Here is a 17319-nt window from a genome sequence, read left to right as displayed (position 1 = left end):
AGAAGGAATGGTACCAGCTCCTCCTTGTACCTCTGGTAGAATTTTGCTGTGAATCTGTCTGGTCCTGGACTTTTTTTGGTTGGTAAGCTATTAATTATTGCTTCAATTTCAGAGCCTGTTATTATTCTATTCAGAGATTCAACTTCTTCCTGGTTTAGTCTTGCGAGGGTGTATGTGTTCAGGAATTTATCCATTTCTTCTAGATTTTCTAGTTTATTTGCATAGAGGTGTTTATAGTATTCTCTGATTTTAGTTTGTATTTCTGTGGGATCGGTGGTGATATCCCCTTTATCATTTTTATTGCATCTATTTGATTCTTCTCTCTTTTCTTCTTTATTAGTCTTGCTAGCGGTCTATCAATGTTGTTGATCTTTTCAAAAAACCACCTCCTGGATTCATTGATTTTTTGAAGGGTTTTTTGTGTCTCTATCTCCTTCAGTTCTGCTCTGATCTTAGCTATTTCTTGCCTTCTGCCGGCTTTTGAATGTGTTTGCTCTTGCTTTTCTAATTCTTTTAATTGTGATGTTAGGGTGTCAACTTTGGATCTTTCCTGCTTTCTCTTGTGGGCATTTAGTGCTATAAATTTCCCTCTACACACTGCTTTGAATGTGTCCCAGAGATTCTGGTATGTTGTGTCTTTGTTCTCATTGGTTTCAAAGAACATCTGTATTTCTGCCTTCATTTCGTTATGTACCCAGTAGTCATTCAGGAGCACGTTGTTCAGTTTCCGTGTAGTTGAGCGGTTTTGAATGAGTTTCTTAATCCTGAGTTCTAGTTTGATTGCACTGTGGTCTAAGAGACAGTTTGTCATAATTTCTATTCTTTTACATTTGCTGAGGAGTGCTTTACTTCCAACTATGTGGTCAATTTTGGAATTAAGTGCAATGTGGTGCTGAGAAGAATGTACATTCTGTTGATTTGGGATGGAGAGTTCTGTGGATGTCTATTAGGTCCACTTGGTGCAGAGCTGCATTCAATTCCTGGATATCCTTGTTAACTTTCTGTCTCGTTGATCTGTCTAATGTTGACAGTGGGGTGTTAAAGTCCCCCATTATTATTGTGTGGGAGTCTAAGTCTCTTTGCAAGTCTCTAAGGACTTGCTTTATGAATCTGGGTGCTCCTGTTTTTGGTGCATATATATTTAGGATAGTTAGGTCTTCTTGTTGAATTGATCCCTTTACCATTACGTAATGGCCTTCTTTGTCTCTTCTGATCTTTGTTGGTTTAAAGTCTGTTTTATCAGAGACTAGGATTGCAACCCTTGCCTTTTTTTGTTTTCCATTGCTTGGTAGATCTTCCTCCATCCCTTTATTTTGAGTCTATGTGTGTCTCTGCACTTGAGATGCGTTTATCCAAGTGCAGAGGATAAACTGACTGATAAATTGACTCTTTATCCAATTTGCCAGTCTGTGTCTTTTAATTGGAGTATTTAGTCCATTTACATTTAAGGTTAATATTGTTATGTGTGAATTTGATCCTGTCATTATGATGTTAGCTGGTTATTTTGCTTGTTAGTTGATGACAAGTGATTTATGGATTTCCAACTGAGGTACCGGGTTCATCTCCCTGGGCCTGTCAGACAGCGGGTGCAGGACACTGGTTGCAGTGCTACCTGCATCATGCTGCCTGACTTCAAACTATACTACAAGGCTACAGTTACCAAAACAGTAAGATACTGGTACCAAAACAGATCTATAGACTAATGGAATAAAACAGGGACCTCAGAAATAACACCACACATCTACAACCACCTGATCTTTGACAAACTGGACAACAAGCCATGGGGAAAGTATCTCCTACTCAATAAATGGTTCTGGGAAAACTGGCTAGCCATGTGCAGAAAACTGAAACTGGACCCCTTCCTTACACCTTACACAAAAATTAATTCAAAATGGATTAAAGACTTAAATGTAAAACCCAATCCATTAAAAACCCTAGAAGAAAACCTAGGAAATACTGTCAGGACATAGGTATGGGGAAAGACTTCATGACTAAAATGCCAAAAGCAGTTGTAACAAAAGCCAAAATTGACAAATGGAATATAATTAAAGAGTTTCTGCACACCAAAAGAAACTATCATCAGAGTGAACAGGCAACCTACAGAATGGGAGAAATTTTTGCAATCTACCCATCTGACAAAGGTCTAATGTCCAGAATCTACAAGGAATTTAAACAAAATTACAAGCAAAAAACAAACAACCTCAACAAAAAGTAAGCAAAGGATATGAACAGACACTTTGCAAAAGAAGACATTTATGTGGTCAACAAACATGAAGAAAAGCTCAACATCACTGATCATTAGAGAAATGCAAATCAAAACCACAATGAGATATCATCTCATGCCAGTCAGAATGGCTATTATAAAAAGTCAAGAAACAATAGATACTGGTGAGGCTGTGGAGAAATAGGAAGACTTTTACATTGTTGGTGGGAATGTAAATTAGTCCAACCATTGTGGAAGACAGTGTGGTGATTTCTCAAGGATCTAGGACCAGAAATACCATTTGCCCCAGCAATCCCATTACTAGAAATATAACCAAAGTAATATAAATCATTCTACTCTAAAGACACACGCACATGTATGTTTATTGCAGCACTACTTACAATAGCAAAGACCTGGAAACAACACAAACGTCCATCAGTGATTGACTGGATAAAGAAAACGTGGTATATATACACCATGGAATACTATGCAGCCCTAAAAAGGAATTAAATCATGTCCTCTGCAGGGACATGGATGAAGCTCGAAGCCGTCATCCTCAACAAAGTAACTCAGGAACAGAAAACCAAGGGAGAAGGGGCTTGCTTTGGACTTGGGCATGTTCTCACTCATAAGTGGGAGTTGAACAATGAGAACATATGGACACAGGGAGGGGAACAAAACACACCAGGGCCAGTAGGGGGATGGGGGCTACTGGGGAGGGAGAGCATTAGGACAAATAGCTAATGCATGTTGGGCTAAAACCTAGATGACAGGAGGATAGGTTCAGCAAACCCTCATGGCACACATATACCTATGTAACAAACATACGCATTCCGCACTTGTATCCTGGAACATGATGTGAAGCTATTTTTTTTAAAAAAAATGCTAAAGCATTTAAAAATATTCACTTCCTTATGAAATTGGAAGACCCAGAGATAGAGAGCGCTTCAGTCTCATTCAGTTCCAGTGGCCTAGAATCTTTTCATGTGCTTATCTGCCGTTATTGGCTGGTCTCAAACTCTTGATCTCAAGTCATCAGCCTGCTTCAGCTTCACAAAGTGCTGGTATTACAGGCATTAGCTACCGCACTTGGTCTCACTTTTTAATTAAGACTTCCAAAAGTGACATTTTTATTTGGATATGGAATGGAGTAAGCATAAAGTGTGAAGAGTTGTTGGCAGTTATCTTGCTACCATGAGAAAGAGCCCAACTTGCTGTTCTCCTGATGGTGAATTATCACAAGATCTGATGGTTTAAAAGTGTGTGACACTTCCCTCTTTTTTTTCTCTCTCTCTTCTGCTCCACCATGGTAAGATGTGGTTGCTTCCTCTTCGCTTCCCACCACAATTGTAAGTTTCCTGAGGCCTCCCAGCCATGCTTACTGTTAAGTCTGTGGAACTGTGAGTTAATTAAACCTCTTTTCTTCATAAATTACCTAGTCTCAGGTAGTTATTTATAGCAATGACAGAACGAACTAATACAGAAAATTGGTACCAGGAGAGTGGGCACTGCCATAAAGACATCTGAAAATGTGGAAGTGGCTTTGGAACTGGGTAATGGGCAGAGGTTGGAATAGTTTGGAGGGCTCAGAAGAAGACAGGGAGATGTGGGAAAGTTCTCAACTTCCTAGAGACTTGTAAATGGTTTTGACCAAAATGCTGATAGTAATATGGACAAGGAAGTCCAGGCTGAAGAGGTCTCAGATGGAGATAAGGAACTTACTGGGAACTGAAGTAAAGATCACTCTTGCTATGCTTTAGCAAAGAGACTGGTGGTATTGTGCCCCTACTCTAGACATCTGTGGATCATGAAAGAAGATGTGAGGGCTATACCCTGCAGAGCCACAGGTTAGTGCTGCCTAAGGCCATTGGAACCCTCCCCTTGTATCAGCATGCCCTAGATGTGAGACATGGAGTCAAAGGAGATTATTTTGGAGCTTTAAGATTTAATGACTGCCCTGCTGGGTTTGAAATTTGCATAGGGCTTGTAGGCCCTTTGTTTTGGTCAATTTATCCCTTTTGGAATGGGAGCATTTACCCAGTGCCTGTACCCTCATTGTATTTTGGAAGTAATTAGTTTTTTATTTTACAGGTTCATCGGTGGAAGGGACTTTTTTTTTTTTTTTTGAGACAGAGTCTCACTCTGTCACCAGACTGGAGTACAGTGGTGCAATCTTGGCTCACTGCAACCTCCACCTCCTGGGTTCAAGTGATTCTTGTACCTCAGCCTCCAGAGTAGCTGGGATTACAGGCACGTGCCACATGCCTAGCTAATTTTTGTACTCTTAGTAGAGACTGGGTTTCACTATGTTGGCCAGTATGGTCTCAATCTCTTGACCTCCAGATCTGCCTTCCTTGGCCTCCCAAAGTACTGGGATTACAGGCATAAGCTACTGTGCCTGGCTGGAAAGGACTTTCTTTGGACTTGGACTTTTGAGTTAATACTGGAATCAGTTAAGACTTTAGGAGGGTGTTGGGAAGGCATGATTGGTTTGGAAATGTGAGAAGAACATGAGATTTGGGAGTGGTCGGGGCGGAATGATATGGTTTGGCTCTGTGTCCCCACCCAAATCTCACATTGAAATGTAATCCCCACATGTCAGAGGAGGGGCCTGGTGGGAGGTGATTGGATCATGGGGGAGACTTCTCCTTTGCTGTTCTCATGACAGTGAGTGAGTTCTCTGTTGGTTTAAAAGTGTGTGGCACCTCCCCCTTTGCTCTTTCTCTTTCCTGCTCTGCTATAGTAAGATGTGTTTGCTTCCCCTTCACCTTCTGCCATGATCATAAGTATCCTGAGGGCTTCCAGTCATGCTTCTTGTTAAGCCTGCACAACTGTGAGTCCATTCTACCTATTTTTTTCATAAGTTACCCAGTCTCAGATAGTTCTTTATAGCAGTGTAAGAATGGCCTAATACAAACCTCTTCTTACTGTATCTTTATCTGAAAAGTAGAAATAATAACGGAACCTACCTCAAGTAAATATTGTGATGATTAAATGGGTTAATCAACATAAGTTTGCTTAGAAAATGCCTAGTACATAGTAACTGCTACAAGTGTTGTAGTTATTTTTTTGTTGTTGTTATTGTATTATTTAGGTTAAGAAACCATTATTTAGGTTAAGAAACTCAGAAAACCTCATCTAGATAGACTACTTGAGTTTTAAAATTATTTAAAATGTAGTTATAGCAAAAATGAAGTTTTGTAAGTATACAGTTTTATGAGTTTTAACACTTTACAGATACATGTAACCACCAACACAAAAAGGACATAGAAAAATTCCCACATGTCCTGCCCCTTTATGGTAAGATAAACCCTGTAATCAGTGATTGGTTTCCTGCCCCTGAAGTGTGGCCTTTTTCAGAATGTTATATAAATGGAATAATATAATATACAGGCTTTTGGGACTAGCTTCTTTCACTCAGTCTAATGCCTTTGAGATTCATTAATTTGTTACATGTATCAATAATTTGTTCATTTTAATTGTTGAATAGAGTTCATTGCAAGGATGTAAAAAACAGTTTGTTTATCCATATGTCCTTTGAAGTACATGGAAGTTATTTCTAGATTTTTGGCAGTTTCTAGATTTTAACTTGTATACAGTTTGTGAAAAAAATTATTTGTCTAGAGAAATGAAGCTACACTACTACAATCAGTTAGTGTGTTGTATTTATATGGAAGTAGTCCTAGGAGTGGGATGGCCATGTCAGATGGTAAATATGTGTTTACCTGAATGAGAAACTTCTACATTTTATTCGTCATGGTTACATCATTTTGTATTGGCACCAGCAATGAATCAATGTGCCAGTTATTTTATATTTTGTCCAGCAATTTTTTAAAAATATTAGCCATTCTAATGGGTACACAGTACTGTGTAATTGTGGTTTTAATTTGCATTTATGGATGTGATAGCTAACGATGTTGAGAATTTTTTCATGTACTTATTTGCCATTGTTATGTCTTGGCAAAGTGTCTGTTTGCCCATTTGTGGGAAAGGGTTGTTTTCTTACTGTAGAGTTTTGATGATTCTCCATGTATTCTGGATACAAGATCTTAGTCATATACGTGATTTACAAATATTTTCTTCCAGTCTGTAGCTTGCAAGACAATTTCTGCACTCTCTTCAGTTTCCATGATCTATATGTCTTTCACTTTACCAGTACCACTCTGTCTTGTTTAGCTTTAAGTGTTAAAATTGTATACTGAGAGTCCTCCAATTTTATTCTTTTTTCAGAATTGTATCCTATGTTTAGTTTCATTGCCTTTTCATATACAGTTTAGAATCTAATTGTGTATATCTACAAAAAAATCCCTGTTGGATTTTGAATGAAATTGCATTAAATCTATTGACTAATTGGTAGGGAAATCATGCCTTTATTTTACTGAGTCTTGAAATTCATGAAAATGGAGTATCTTTCCAAGTAGGTTTTAAAAATATCTTTATCAACATTTTGTAGTTTCAGAAGATTATATGATAATTTTGTTAAATTAATTGCAAAGTTTTCTCTTCAAGTTATGGTAAAGGAGATTACATACCTTCTTTTTAAACCATTCATTTCAATACTATTCACTTTTACATCTTGGAACATATTTCCAATAGCTATTTTAAAGTCTTTTCTTCTAGTAATTCCAACATGTTTGTCATTTTGGTGTCTGTTGATCATATTTTTCCTTGAAAATTATTTTTAATACTATTAGATCTGGTTTATAATTTAAGCCAGTTTATGTATCAGTGCTGTTCAGATTGTCCTGGAAGAGTATTCCCTTTGATTATCTCTTTGTCTTGCTTGCTTTTCTCTCTAAGGTGCCAAAACAATACATGAAGACAGCAGTGAGGCATTTATGGGATTTGTAAAGGAATTGACTTAGGATCTTGAAGAATGTATTCTGGTCTCCTGAGCAGTGTTCCTTTCCTCATCCCCAATTGCTGATTGTCCTGCGTGCAATTGCCTCTGAAGGTAGTGGTGAGAAAAGCTCAGAAGATCAGAGTGGAAGATCTCCTGGCTTGATAAGAAACCAGGAATTACCTTTATTTGTTCCAACCTCATCTCCACTCTAGCTGGTTGTAGGCATTTCAGTCTGTAACATCCTTCACGTAGCTGTCTGTCCTGGTTGTCCATCCCAGCATCCCCTGTGAGGTCCACTTGCTGTGCCTTGGCAGATTTTATGGCAGGCTTTCTGGCTCTCAGATCACAGCTTATACCCCCTGGCTAAATGAGCACCCCTGAGGAATGTTTAATTTCAAAGCCTTCCCCTGCCTAGTTTTATTGTTGCATCAACTTAATGTGGTCCTGTCATAGGCCAGTGCAGAAAGAAGCTAAACTGTGATGTCTTTACAGAATATTAAACAGGAAAGTAGAGTCTTATGGTCTAAGTCATACCCTATTTACATAAGGTACAGCCCCTTTTTTTGGCTGAAGGTGTAAATCAGACACATAAGCATGACTATTTCATTTTCCAATCTCTTGCTATTTTTCCTTCCCATATTCTTCCAGGGGTGAGAATTGGGCCAGTTTCCTCCCTTGCTCAGAGTATTTGGTCCTCATTTATGCAAAATTCTGTCTGTCTTAGACATGTGTATTGGTTACCTATTGCAGCATAGTACGATTATCACAAATTTAGCAGCTTAAAACAACACGTATTTATTACCTCATAGCTTCTGTGGGTCAATATTTCAGGCACAGCTTCCCCGGATGCTCTAAATGGCTGTAGCCATAGTGTTAGCTGAAGCTATAGTCTCATCTGAGGTTTGGCTTGGGAAGGATCCACTCCAAAACTCACTCAGGTTGTTGGCATAACTCAGTTGATTACATATGTACAACTCAGGGCTTTCGTGTTTTACTGTGAACTAGAGAGTGCCTTCAGCTCCTAGCAGCCACCCACAGTTTCTTTTGAGGTAGATTTCCAACCTGGTCACTTGCTTCCTCAAAGCCAATAAAGGAGAGAGACTCCAGCAACTGTGGTGCTATAATCTTTGTAGAGTAATTACATAATTATATACAACTAATTGCATACATCTCATTGTATTCACCACATTCTGTTTTCTAGAAGTAAGACACAAGTCCTGTTTACACGCAAGGAGAGGCACTCACACAGGGCAGAATAGTGGGAGGCAGGAATTGTGGGTGTCACCTAATGAGTCTGTCCATCATTATATGAAAAATAACTTAGACAATTATTTTTCAAGACAAATGCTGGAATCTAGAGATTAATTTCTTTCTAGAAAGTATATTTTTGAATATTATAAACTCAATATTATTTCATTTTTCCTCTCTAAATTTATAGTTTAATATTCATACTTCTAGGCAGATACCCTAGATCCCATAGGTCAGAAATCGTGTACTCACACCATCAAGATTGAAAAGCATGGTAATAATATATTGAAAATTATTTATAGATCCACAAATGTAATCAAAATTTCTAAACCTAACTGGATATGAGACAGCACAGTTTCAAATTATTTCTTTCCTCATCCAAAATGCCTTTTCTATCTTTATATTCTGGTGAAATCTTACTGATATTTAAAGGCCAGGCCATTGTGTCATTTCCAACTAAAGACATACCGGGGCACTCACACATAGCATGGCCACCCTTGGCAGAATTAACACATCTTCTAGGTTTCCATAGCACTTGTTTCTATTTCTAATAGGGCACTTACTATATTGTTATAATGTAAGATCTAACTTTTGGTCTTACATGCTAGATTCTTAAAATCTTGAATCTTGGTTTTGGGTCATCTTTTTATTCACTGATTTAAGACAGTGCATTTAGTAACTATAAGAATATTTTAATAAAAGCATAATCTCCATATTTTGTGATTTTAAGTTAAAAATATCACTAGAAGTTCAAGTTCTTATTTACTATGTGCATTGAATTAAAATTAGTCCATTTTATCTGTAAACTAGAGAAATGGGCTCCAAAATTGCAAATTGAGGACTTACGTTTTATTAACAAAATGTTTGCTTTCCCATGCCTTAGTGTAATTTCTTACTAGTGGGAGAATTTTTCTTTATAAAATTTTTTTATAATTTTATGTGTGTATTTTTGGTAATACATATCTTAGTCCAATTCTATCTATATCAGCCTATGGTAATGGTTCAAGTCAATAAAATGTGGACAGAAGCAATGTATGCCACTTACAGGTCAACAGGAAAAATAAATTTCCACATTTTTATTGACTTTATTTTCTTCTATACGTAGTGGTATCAAAAGATGAACAGTCTGGGTCCTGAATAACTGCAATAAAGCAAATCGTTCCTTCTCATTTACCGCTCATGCACACCATACTGTACTGAGGAAGCAGTAGACCTTCATTTCGTTAAGCCACTGTGATTTGAGTACTGTTTGTTAAAATAGTTAGCCTACATTGACTAATGCACAAATAAAAATAATTATTTCTTAAATATGTGAGAAGATTAACAGTATTCCAGATGACAAAGAGTCTGATTAATGATGGGTGATGTATGTCATTTATTAGGTTAGGCAATTATTAATATTATATATGCTGTAGAATTTTAAAAAGTTGAGTTATTTATGTTTAATTTTACCCCCTTTGGCTAAATCCAGCATAGCAAAAGTCAAAACTTTGCAGAAATGGCAAAGAAGAAAAGTATATTTGTTGTGTCCTAGGTTTGAGAAGTAAGATCCAGAAGTGTTTCTTCATGTTTGCAAAGGGTAACCAGGGATAAATAAATATACTAAGGCAAGTGCACTGTGTTACTCAGATGAATGTTTCAAGTCTTTTTTTTTCCTGTGGGGTCCTAAAGAGGCAATAAAATTGAAAGTAGAACTTTTTTCATGATTCCCATTTATATGGCCTATCAACAAGATCACACTACCATTAATTATCTAGAAGATACTGTTCCCATTATGTCCACAGGGACTTACTCAACAACATGATAGATTTCACTGTCAGTGCACTATTTCTCCTGTAATCAACTGTATTTCTTTTTCTCTAATTTTATCCTATTAGTGCTGGCTCCTTTACTTCCCCGGCTTCCTTTCCTCCTTAAACAAAGATAAAACAATTTTCTTTTTTTTTTTTTAAAGGAACTAGCAAAGCTTAGCTAGAACATACTCTCAAATATTCCTCATCTTAAGTAAATACAATATATTGTAGACTGACCTCTGTGAATTATATGAAGTATAAGTATATGATTTATTAGTCAATTTTTTATAGTGATGGAACATTCATTCTATAAAGTTTAAATTTGGGGACTAAAAAGCAACACTTCAAAACTATCTGAAGCAATGGTAGCTTTCTTAAGGAATGATGTACACTTTGAGAACTGTTGTCTCTTTTGTCTGTTCTGTGTATGAGGTAGGGGGCATTGCATTTCTCATCTTTGTTGGGCAAAAGGTGAGAAATTCCTCAGAGCATTAAGAGAGCCCTTAAGAGAATTATTCATAAAGTTTGGAGTTTCCCCTGGAAAAAGAGGCAACTGACATATCACTCATTTTACTTCAGAATGGTGGCCTCTGTGCTGTATGGAACCTGAGCAATGCAGTATGAAAACTGTTAAGAGAAACTGAAAATGTGATGTGTGCCCTGGAATTTGTCATACACATTTGCTTTCCATGTGGATAATTTTGAAAACAGAAGCCTCATTGCATCATCTTTCAATGACAAGGCAATAGGAAGAGAATAGGTTAAGATCAAGTTCCAGCTTTTGCAATAGCGAAGATACACAATCTTTACCTCCATAAAATAAACTGTAAAATGAAACAATAAATATTGTTTTCATTATTATAATTATCAGGTAAGGAATAAGGATTAGATGGGAGTGGCAGAATATTGATAATTGTTGAAGCTGACTGATGAATACTTGGATTTTATTATACCATTTTTGGTTGTTTGTATATAGTTGAACCAATTTTCCTTCCTTCCTTCCTTCCTTCCTTCCTTCCTTCCTTCCTTCCTTCTTCTTTCTTTTTTTGAGACAGGGTCTCACTCTATTGCCCAGGCTGGAGTACAGCGGCATGTTCTTGGCTCACTGCAACCTCTGCCTCCCAGGCTCAAGCAATTCTCCCACTTCAGCCTCCTGAGTAGCTGGAACCATAGGCTTGGCTTTTGCCACCACATCCCACTAAATTTTTGTATTTTTGGTAGAGACGGAGTTTCACTATGCTGACCAGCCTGGTCTCAAACTCCTGACCTCAGGTGATCTGCCTTCATTAGCCTCCCAAAATGCTGGGATTACAGGCATAAACCACCATGCTTGGCCTAGAATTTTTTTAATAAAACAGTTTTTATGAGAGTCAAACATCAGCTGTATGAGAAGTTGAGTATAAGGAACTAAACGTGGCTATAAGGAGTCCAGTAGATGATCAAAGTTAGATGCTAGGTGATGGTGAACTGATGTGTGGAAATAGCGGTGAAGGTAGTAAGAAATGAATGGAATTGTGATATATTGGGAAGTTAGAGCCAATGTTATTTCAAAATGAAGTCTATGTAATGTGACTGAAAGAGAACGTTTATGACTTTCCATCTGTACTTTTCTTTTAATTTTTTGTACTTAAAATTGAACTTATTAGTTTAGCAATATTTTCTCTCAAACTATGTATTTCCTAAGACCTATGGCTAGAGGAATGAACATTTACAAAAAGACAGGTAAGCCTAACTTAAAGACTGAAAATCGTTCACCAATGTTGGAGTTGCCCAATTTTAAGTGAGAAAAGTGACCTTTTACTACAAACTGGCTCTGCAGCTGTCTTTAGGATTATGTGTGATCACCTTTAGATAATTATCAAGTATTATATTTCACTTCACTGTTTCTAAGGATTTATAAACATTTTATAGACTAATCTATGTATTTGTTTGCTATAGTTCAGGATAACAGAACTTCAATTTCAAATAATTACAATTGCGACCTTAATAACTTTGAAAAGTTGAGTAAATGTGGAGGAGAAAACTGGGAGCCTGCTGTGGCTATTGTCCCCACGATGAGTGGGCATAAGTTCAGTATGTGATATGTAAAAGGGCTTTATGAACTCCAGTTTCATCTCAAGAGCTTAGTCTATTGTTTGGAATTTAGTAGAATTGGAGATATTAGACAATTCTTAAGTTGGACTTGCAGTTCAATGATTTTTGCAATAAAATATTGGAAGAAGGATGATAGTCAGTGGCTAGGGTACTCATTAATAGAAGCAAGCTTTGTTTGGATAAAAGCTACTGGTTTATTTGAATTTTAAAGGCAGGGCTCCAATTTATGCATGAATTATGTAAACAAATTTTCAAGTGTTAAGTCAACTCCTTAATGCGGCATTCATTTCACCCTGTTTCTCTAAAATCATTATATTTTATTGTATTAGTAGAATGTTCCATAGTTTGCTATTATTGCACATTTATAGCATGTACCATAAGTTGCAATTTGCAATTATTTTCTTATTATATATCTCCTTCTCTTAGAATATAAGCCCACAAGAGAAACGACCTTGCTCACTGTGCTAGTCCATTCTCACACTGCTGTGAAGAAATACTCAAGACTGGGTAATTTATAAAGGAAAGAGGTTTAATTGACTCACAGTTCCACATTGCTGGGAAGGCCACAGGAAACTTATGGTGGAAGGCAAAGGAGAAGCAAGCACCTTCTTCATAGGGTGGCAAGACAGAGTGAGTGTAAGCAAGGGAAATGCCAGACACTCATAAAATCATCAGATCTCCTGAGGGTCACTCATTATCACAAGAACAGCATGGGGAAAACCGCCCCCATGTTCCAATCACCTCCACCTGGTTCCACCCTTGACATGTGGGGATTATAGGGATTACAGTTCAAGATGAGATGTTGGATGGGACACAGCCAAGCAATATCATTCACCTTATTTATACTTATATCACAATCATGTAGAATAATGTCTGGGGCAGAGTAAGTATTCTATAAATAATCACTGAAGTAATGGTAATTCGAAACTCAGCCCTTTATTAGCGCACACACAGGGTTAAAAAAAAATTCTCGCTGGTCAAATCTCCTTGAAAACATGCTATTGATAGACCTCTCGACGCACTAATTTGCTTGTGAGAGAACATGTATTTTAGAGAGAAAAGTCTTTTAGCAGGATGTACTTGTTCTGTCAAGTTTTACTTATACTATACAATCCTGGAATCTGTATTTATGGGACATAACTTCCTGAAATATTTCACACAAACTCTCAAAGTATTGGAGAGAGATGTTTCAAGACCAAAATAGCTTCCTTTTATGTAAGCAGTATGGCTGTACATGTTACTTAGAAAACTAATATGCTACTTCTGAGTCAAAGAGCATCCTAATGTGGCAAGAAAAACCTGGGAGTGCAACACTGGCAATCCTGCATCTCTCTCTGCTTTGCCCATGCCTCACGATTATACTTGAAATACTTGGAATTACTGGATAAGATCCCTGGTTCTTCTGAATCTAATTTAAAAGTCAATTTCTGTTATCTTTCTTAGGGAGGTGGTCAATATAGTAAAAGTAATGGAAGGCCATTAGTCTGAGGCTGTTATAAATATAGCACACATGAAGTTCAGGGGATGGCTGGGCTAAATTTGCTGGTTCAAGATAGAACCTTCGTGTGAAAGGGCCTCAGAAATCTCCTTGTTGTCATTTAAAATAATTCCTGTGTATCTATTCTTGTACAGTCCAATTGAATTTCAAAATAATATTCAGATAGCTTTATAATTATATTTTAAATTGGGGATTGTTAAATTCAAACTTATGTAATTATTTGACATCAAAAGCAAAGAGAGCAGGTAATAAACTCATGAATAGGAATATCTTATGTAAGCAAGACTTTCATTCTTTTTAGGAAAACAAACTTACCCATTTTGCAGCATTAAATTTCACACCTGAAGCACAGAACTGTATACTCTCATAGTACATATTTGTCTTCAAATAAATGATTTGTCCTAAGCCTTCATTGGTAGATGATAACTTGGCTGGTAGCTACTGTTCTCAGCAGCCACCAGAGGCCAGATAGAAGAGCTGCCACAGGGGATTCACCTGTAAGGGTTCTTCCACGTGGCCTTGCATTCAGGGTTCAGATTGTAAGCTTTAGTGATAAAACCACAATGTGAAAGCTCAAAAGTGCTTAGTACTTACAGATCCTGGGAGATACAAGGCATGCCCAGAGGCCACATAGGGAGGTCAGGAATCACGTGGAAGAGAGAAGACATGTGGAAACTAGCAGTATGCATTGGAGAATAGGATGTAGGTCACTTGAAGTTTATGGGCGAATGCCTATAAGTAACCTTTAAAGGAAGCAACAGAAAAGCAGGGAGTCTGCTAGGAGAAGTCTGCTAGGCAGAAGAGATGCCTAAGTTTTTATCTCTGACCACCAGTGTGAACCATTTGGGTATGGTGTAAAACTGGAAATTGTGTCAAGGGTGACTAAGCCTTGACATGAGCAAGCAAAACCTATATTCAAAATGGATGCTGATGCAACATGAAATTATTAGCATCCACTTCAATTGGTTGATAAAACTACATATTTAATTGTTGCAAATAATAATCAGAACTGTTATGCATATTTATAGGTTACAATGTACATTCACAAACACAACCTCCTTTGCTTCTTACAAAAATTTTAATACAATAACTGTTGTCCCAATTACATCAGTTAAAATCATTGAATTTGTGTGTCCAGTTATTTTAGTTCAAAATAAAAGACTATTTCTAGTTTATTATTGTTCTAGGTCAACCCTTCTTAAGTTCAGAATGAGTGTACATGAATACCTTCTAAGTCTACATACTTTGGTTCAGAAAAAATTCTAAATACCCAAATGTTTTGTGTAATAATTCACTCATTTATGTACTATTTTTAATAATAAAAATTAAAATATCTTAATACAAGAATGACAAATGGATATATAATGACTTAAAATAATGTCTACAAAGGTTGTAAAGCATAATATAAATTTTATGAATGTAATAATGAGAGAACTAAGTAGAAAGCCACATTTGTGTATGTATGTGTAATTAATTAAGTTAAAATAGCCATAGAAAAAAGTATAGCAGAGAGTATAACATAATGTTAAAAAAATTTGTCTCTTAGTAGTGAGGTTATGGGTAATCTAAATATATATCCTCATAGTTTTGAACTGTTAAATTTTCTTTTATTTTTAATTTAAATGCATAGTTTAATGCTATTTTATATTTTATTTTCCCAGATTTATTGAGGTATAAGTGGACAAATAATAATTGTGTATATTTAAGGTATACAATATGATGTTCTGATGTACATTGTGAAATGATTACCACTATCAAGCTAATTATGACACTCATCATCTCACTTTTTCTTTTTGGTGTTTAGAATACTTAAGATCTATTCTGTTAGCAAATTTCAAGTAGATAATATATTATTATCTGTAGTCACCATGCTATATACTAGGTACCAAGAACTTACTCATATTGTAACTTAAAGTTTGCACCCTTTAATCAAAATCTTCCCATTTCTCCTATTCCTTAAGTCCTGATAACCACATTTATACTCTCTGTGAGTTTGAATATTTTAATTCCACATATCAATGAGATCGTGGAGTATTTGTCTTTCTGTTTTTTTATTTCAGTTAGTGTAATGTCCTCCAAATTCACTCATGTGTTCACAAATGGCAAAATTTCCTTTTTTAAGGCTGAATAATATTCCATTGCATTTTTCTATATCCATTCATCCATCAGCGGACACTTTGGTTATTTCCGTATCTCAGCTATGGTGAATAGTGCTGCAATGAACATGGGAGTGCAGGTATCTCTTCAATATACTGATTTCATTTCCTTTGGATAAATATCCATAAAGTGGAATTGCTGGGTCATATGGTGGTTCTATTTTTAATTTTTTGAGAAAGCTACATACCATTTTCTATAATGGCTCTATCGATTTATATTCCCACCAACAGTGCCAACAGTGCACAGTTCTCTTTTCTCCACATACTTGTCAACACTTGTTATTTTTCATCTTTTTCATCATAGCCATCTCCACAGGTGTGAGGTGATACCTCATTGTGGTTTTAATTGCGTTTTTCTGATTATTGGTGATATTGAGGAGCCTCCCATGTCTCTGTTGGTCATTTGTGTGTCTTCTTTGGAAAAATGTCTATTCAGGTCTTTTGCCCCCTTTTTCTTAAATCAAGTTATTTGCTTTTTGGCTCTTGACTTATATGAATTTCTTATTTATTTTGGTTATTGGTTCCTTGCCGGTTATATAGTTGGGAAATATTTTCTTCCATTCTGTGAGTTGTCTTTTCATTTTATTATTTGTTTCCTTTGCTGTGCAGAAATGTTTTAGTTTGATGTAGTCTCAGTTGTGTATTTTTTATTTTTCCCTGTGCTTTTGATGACATATCCATGAAATAATTTCCAAGATTTATGTCATGGAGATTTTCTTCTATGGTTTCTTCTAGAAGTTTTATATTTTCAGGCCTCACGTTTAAACCTTTAATTCTTTAATTAATTTTAAATTGCCTTTTTTTGGTATGGTGTGAGATAAAAATCTAATTTATCCTTTTTTTTCTTTTCTCTTTTTTTCTTTCTTTTTTTTTTTTTTGAGTGTGGATATGCAGTTTTCCAAAAAACATTTAAGGAAGACACTATCCTTTACCCATTGCCTATTCTTGGTGCCTTTCTTGAGAATTAGTTGACTCTATATGTGTAGGTTTTTCTTAAGACTGATCCTATTCCATTGGTCTATGTGTTTTTTTGTCAGCGTCATAATGTTTTGATTACTATATCTTCATAATATAATTTTAAATCAGTACATGTAATGCTTTCAGCTTTGTTTGTTCTTCTTAAGATTGTTTCAGCTATTTGGAGTCTTTTATAGTTCCATATACATTTTAGAATTTTTTTCTATTTCTTGAAAATTTCCTTTGGGATTTTGATAGGGATTGCAACAAATTTGTATATTACTTTGGTTAGTATTGCTATTTTGACAATATTAATTCTTCCAATCCATGAATGGGATATTGTTCTCTTTTTTTTAGGTCAGGGTTTTGCTGTCTCACACATGCACTCAGGCTGGAGTGCAGTTCAGCAATCATATTTTTCTGTTTATTTGTGTCTTCCTTAATTTCGTTCACTAGTGTTTTCTAGTTTTCAGTGAACAGATCTTTCACCTCCTTGGTCAAACTTACTCCTAAGTACTTAAGTTTAT

The sequence above is a fragment of the Nomascus leucogenys genome, chromosome 1a (genome assembly GCF_006542625.1).
Source record: "Nomascus leucogenys isolate Asia chromosome 1a, Asia_NLE_v1, whole genome shotgun sequence".
Classification (NCBI taxonomy): domain Eukaryota; kingdom Metazoa; phylum Chordata; class Mammalia; order Primates; family Hylobatidae; genus Nomascus; species Nomascus leucogenys.
Note: the sequence above shows the minus strand (reverse complement) of the source record.